Below are 6,213 nucleotides of genomic sequence, written 5' to 3' on the forward strand. Positions count from 1 at the left end.
CATTTGCCTCCGGAATCACAAAGATATTCTCTGCTGGGCTAACACTACTTCAGTTACTGATGTGTGAAGATATAAAATACTAAAAATCTTTAATTTCATGGACTTTGACCTACACATATATTGTAAAACGAAAAATTACGAAATGCTAGCGCTAGCATTAAGGATGATTAAATCAAGTACATTATCTGCATAGGCTACTAGTATATATCATCACTCTTGACATATATAGATTTAATATAACGTCGTGACTATTTGTTCACTGCCGACCCCTTAATATATATCATACTCAATTGACTTCGAATTTGTAACTAAAATTTGCAATTCTCAATTGGGGTATATATGCATGGGATATAGTAAATGATAGAATAAATGGTCTTAAAGCTTTTAGATTCCAATATGCAGTTAGAGCAACTCTAAGAAACTCTCTATATCCTTCCTAATTGTTAGGAATAGAAATTTTAATGAAAAAATACCCTCCAAAAGCTTTTTTGTTTGGTTCTCCAAATATAACTATCTAATATTTTGGATTTCTCGCTGGCCAAAGATAGAAAACAAGAATGACTCTCTAGAGTACACACAATATATAGAAAAAAAGTTGAATAACAAAAAGATATAGAAAACGATTTTTTATACAAATAACTCTCCAGATAATGATTTAGAGAGTGAACTTTACAAAGACTCTTGGAGATACTCTTACAGTTGAATCTTGTGGGAAGCTCTATTTTCAGATTTAATCTGGGAAAAGATAAATCTTACCTGATAAGTGTTTTAGATGGTTGAAACATAAATTTTGATGCGAGTATATATATAGAAAACTTAAGTGTCCCCCAACATGCAGTTCCATTTACACTTTATTAGTTGCATTTAGTATAAATCGAAATCACACACATATATTACAAACGCTTTTTCAAGTGTATTTTTACTTTTTAGTCACCTAAAAAAGTGTATTTTTAGTAAATATAGTGTAATATAAAATTTAGGGTGACGCCTGATTTTGTGTTAGTGCATATGTCAGATCAATCTAATCTTAAAGTTGGATGGCTGAGTAATCTATAAGTGGATAGCAAAACTTATGTACCTAAAAAAGTCTGACATCTTACGATTTAAAATGGAGAGAGTATTAAAAAGATTTCAAGAGGACGTTTAATTTGGGTGGGGTTCCTCCTTAATTGCTCATATGAAGTATGCCATGCACATATAATTGCTCGACATGAAACAGAAGGGTATATCAAGAAACTCGTCAAAATGATAGCCAAAATCGTCAACGTTCCAAATTATAAGACATTTTGGTTTTTTTATATACATTAGTTTAACTATTGTCGGGGACGTAATACTGGGGTACCCAATGAGGTGGAACTAATAACCATCAAACGTTGATGTTTCCAAACAGACAAGAACGCAACTGCACTTCTTGTCCATACGACCGAAGGTTGGCCGTGCCTCGTCCGGCCCCTGAGGGTTGGCTCCGTCTCGCCCGACCCTGGAGGGCTCGACTCCGCCTCGCCCGACGGCTGAGGGCTGGCTCCGCCACGTCCGACCCCTGAGGGCTGGACTCCGCCTCGCCCGACGTCTGAGGGCTGGCTCCACCTCGCCCGATGGATAGGGGCAGACTCCGCCTTGCCCGACGACCGAGGACTGGATCCGCCTTGCCCGACGACCGGGGACTAGCCTCGCCTCGCCCAACCCCCGAGGGTTGGGCTCCGCCTCACTCGACGTCTGAGGGTTGGCTCCGCTTCGCCCGACGTCTGAGGGCTGGCTCCGCTTCGTCCGATGTCTGGGGGCTAGCTCCGCCTCACCCGACGTCTGAGGGCTGGCTCCGCCTCGCCCGACGCCCCGGGGCAGTCTTCGCCTCGCCCAACGTCTGCACCCTACTCCTTCATAATGACGAGCACAGGGTAGGACACTCAAGTCAACCGCAGTACCGAGGACCATACCCTGCACGCCTGTGGGAAAGTACCGTCAGGATATGATAGGACTGGCGCTTTAATCCCTTCCAGGCATGATAGAGCCCGAACAGTGTTGTAGGCGCTGACTTTTGTCTTACAATGTTGTGGACGCCGCCATCAGCCTTCGGACGCGGATCCTAACATAAGCATACGACAACCACTACAATTCAGGAGGGAATTCACATCATCTACAGTACAGACGTACGGTCACTTCCCCGTCTGCTCCCCGTGGGGTCATGGCTCGGCACCCTGGCACGCCACACCGTCCGCCGGAGTAGGATGGGACGTGACCACTTACTGAACGAAGCCAGAGCACGGCCCTATTAGGATCAACGAACGTGCTATCCCTAGCACCGTCTGCCATGTCAGCAGAGCAGGCTCAAGGGAAAAGGAAGACCCGACACCTTCGAAGGACCTTCTCTACCTCTGTTTTTTCCTCTTTCTCCCATCTGTAATCTCTGCTCTCCTTGTCTATAAAAGGAAGGGCAGGACGCCCCACTAAGGGACGGATCAATTCGACACATATCACACACACAGCTGAGCAGCAACCAAGCTCTCAGCGCCCTTTTGACCTTTCCATCAGAGATTTAGGACCTGTCCCTCTCTCGACCATTTGTACCCTCTACTATGAACTTTTTTTTAGTGCTAATAACATGAGTAGCAGCAAACTGGACGTAGGGATATTCTGCCCGAACCAGTATAAACCTTGTGTTCTTTAGCACACCATCCGGGCCTAACGCACAACAAATACAAATTTACTAGTTGGTGTTTACTCGAAACACCGATAACTATGTATCTAGACATAGTGTATATCAAAGTGCATAACAAAAAATATACGTCTAGAAAAAATAAAACGTCTTATAATTTAGAATGGATGAAATAACTAATAAAAGCCATAATATTAAAAAAATCATATTGTTATTTTACAAGCCAGCACACAATAATATTACTCCTTTGTGTATTGAAAGAAGTAACAAATCCGTATCGCAAACACAGACTGCAAGCCCCGCAGATTTTATTCTGTTTCAGGTCTAGCTTCATACTAATTATGAAACCATCACAAGCTTAACTGCCTCTCCTTAAAAGGCACTTGGAAACCCTGTCACACTTGCACAGCTAGATATATTGTACTTGGGGAATTTTGGGATCAGTGAGCATGAGCATTGTTCCTACCTTAATTAATCTCGATCGAAGAGTTCCAGTAGTATGTAGTCTCCTAGCTAGCCTGATCATGGATGTCCTCGCCGAGCTCAAGGACAGGCTTTGCGAGCCAAGGTTCTCCACCTGAAACTGCTGATCAGCTTCCGAGGAGTAGAACGCCAGCTGATGCGGACGTGGAGCCAAGGAGAGCAGCGACGGGAACGGCGAGTGGTGAGCGGCTGCCACGACCTGCGGCGAGCCTTCGGCGCAGCTGTCATGCACGCCGCCGCTGTTATTCCATGCCTCTCCGCCGGTGCAGTTGTTATACGGCGCCATTGCGCTACTGACCATGCCCAACGCGCTGTTCAGCTCCATGAACCGGTGGTAGCCGCAGCTGGGGAACCTCCCCACCAAGTGGTGGGATCCAGTCCCGTCGACGTCGACGTCGCCCTGCTGGCTGACCTTGGCGCCGCCTCCGTCGCTCGCGAGCGCCGCGGCCGCGGCGATTAGTCCGAACTTCTCCTCGTGCCCCAGCGGCATGTGGGGCGTGAGGTGTCCGACCATGAGGTGCTCCTGCGGCGGGAACTGCAGCGGCGGCAGCTTATCGATCTCGTGGCGCGCGGCGTTGAGCAGCCAGTCGACGACCTTGCTAGGCTGGTTGAGGCCGAGGCGGTCCTGCAGGTCGTAGAGCTGGATCGCCGTGGGCACGGAAAGGCGCACCCGCCGGTCGCGCAGCCCCTTGACGGTCCTCACCTTGCTGTGGCGGTCCTTGCCGCCGAAGACGCGGGAGACGCGCACGATGCGCGACTCCGTCTGCGCCGACCATTGCCGCGACGTCGCCACGGCTGCGTGCTTGTTCTGCTGGTGGGCTAGCAGCTCCTCGACGTTCGCCGCCTCCTGGTTGTTGCCGCCCCTTATCATCGTCTTATGAGCCCAACGGCGCCGCCCGTCATCAGCTAGCTAGCTGCGTGTCGGTGTATCATCCACTGCAACTGGTCAGCCAATCAAATTAACAGCATGCTAATTGTAGCATCTATCGTATGCAATAATGCAAGCATAACAGATTCGCATGAAATGGCGCGCCATGGTTGTGCACTATGCATGCAAGCACGGCAGAGGATCTACCGGTTAATGTGTGCCTGTGCCACTGTTCCATTGGGGAATGGGGAAAGCGCTGCAGCTTTATTCGCTCCATGGAACAGCAAGATAGCGGTATGAAACAGTGCAGGTGAGCGCCAGTGAGCTGTGGATCGGTGTGCGCGGCAGTGGCAGCGGCACTATATGCGCTGTGCAAGGGATGATTCCATGATTGAGCGGCCTCCACATCTCTGCTAGCCGCTTTTGCAGGCAAAACTATGAATACATCGTACATGGATTGGTTTCTTTCTTCTGCTCTTTGAAATGAGAAGACGGTAGGATCGAGGCCCAGAAGTTTAGAAAACATTCGTTTTTTTTAAAAAAAAACTTTAGAAAATAACACAAGGGGAAAACACACTGAACTGATTTTTTTCGGACATGCATGATTATAGTATTATGATTTGGATACTTTTGCAACTGTGGTTAGCAAAAGAAGCGTTCAGAGGCCCTTCTGGATCGAAATCATAAGGTTCAGATCCAGACCGTCGCAGGTTGTTCACAAAGAAGAGAAAAGAGTAGAAAGAGAAACAACGATGATCATCTGCAAGACTGCAACTTGTTTTAGGGAAAGCTTTTTTTGGCAGTGGGAAAAAGAAAGAATATATATCAAACAGTACTTCAAAAATTTTGGGGGGAATTAATTAGTATATATGTATAGCAAGAAAGATGAGCGAACAAATCTGTGTTAGATCTGGGGTATTCTAATTAATAAACAAAAGGTTTCAAAAACTAATAAAGAAGAGAAAGGCCTAAAACTTTTTGCAATAATCTTCAAATCCGCAGGACAAACCGTCAAAAATTAACAAATCATCAAGCAACCGACCGAATAAACCGACTGGTAAGGAGGACTTACAGGATCTCTTCAGCATGTTCGACTAGGCTTATACGATTGTAGATTATAAGCTGAAATAGTATTTTTTTCTCACGCCAAATCAATCAAATCAGCCAACGGTAAATAATCCACGTTCGTTTCAGCCGAAACAGGCCGCTTGAAATGGGCAGCAACGAACCCCTGCAAATCAATTGACTTTCTCTGTGCCGGGGCTGCCTGCGGCGACCACCGAGCAAGCAGATCTCGCCGCCGCCGAACTCGATTGCCCGCTTCCGCCGGCCGCCAGGGACCCGACCCTGATCGGTGTAAACCCTAGCGCTACCAGAGGCTAGCTTGAGAGCTGCAGGAGCTAGCAGTGGGGGGAGACGAATGAGATGTGGAAGGCGACCTGCGAAGCTCTAGCTGCTTGTGGTTGTGGTGGGTATTTACACGGCGGCATAAATGATCAGCGTCGTTGTCCAATCCCCGTCCTTTTACCACCACCACACCGTGCACTGCTCCCGCTCCCCCGTCTCAGCTCGCTTCACTCTCCGTCGCCGTAGTGCTGACGCTGACCTGGACCCTGCAGCTCAGCAGATAATAAGCTAAGCTCCAAGGCATAAAAGCCATGCAAATAAGTAGCTGGGGCACCCGGTTCACAGAGAAGAGTATTATATAGCATGTATAGTACAGTACCTATGTAGGGATAGGCAGTACCTAAGGAATTCTTGCAGGCTGCACATGGCATAAAATATGCTGCATCATATCTACTGGAGTACGTGCTCCCGCAGTTCTAAATTGTAAGATGCTTTTGCTTCTCTTGATGCATTGCGCTTTTGTTATGCATTAGATATACATTATGCCTACAAAAGCCAAAAATGTCTAACAATTTAGAACGGAAAGATTATTACTTTTTAGTAGCCTTTTCCTATGGCAAAACTAAAGAAAAGCACTAATCCTAAATGTATGATAGATATACATATCAATATTAAACAATGATGCCACTTTCTAATTTGTTCATGTGGGGGGCGCCTTTTTTTTACTTGATACAGTTTTCTATTTTGAAATTGAACTGAATTTTTTTAGTAACTTTAAAGTTTTGTTTAACCTTCCACCTTTCATACACAAAATTTAACTGAAGTCAGCAATTTATTTTCAAAGGATTCTTGCAAATAGGCC

The 6,213-nt window shown here is 46.4% G+C and overlaps 1 pseudogene; it reads right to left on the reverse strand.

Annotated features, from left to right (window-relative positions):
• Positions 1-2,854: 2,854 nt before the first annotated feature.
• LOC136453034 (transcription factor TCP13-like) lies at positions 2,855-5,482 on the reverse strand (annotated as a pseudogene).
• Positions 5,483-6,213: the final 731 nt, after the last annotated feature.

The sequence above is a fragment of the Miscanthus floridulus genome, chromosome 5 (genome assembly GCF_019320115.1).
Source record: "Miscanthus floridulus cultivar M001 chromosome 5, ASM1932011v1, whole genome shotgun sequence".
Taxonomy (NCBI): Eukaryota; Viridiplantae; Streptophyta; class Magnoliopsida; order Poales; family Poaceae; genus Miscanthus; species Miscanthus floridulus.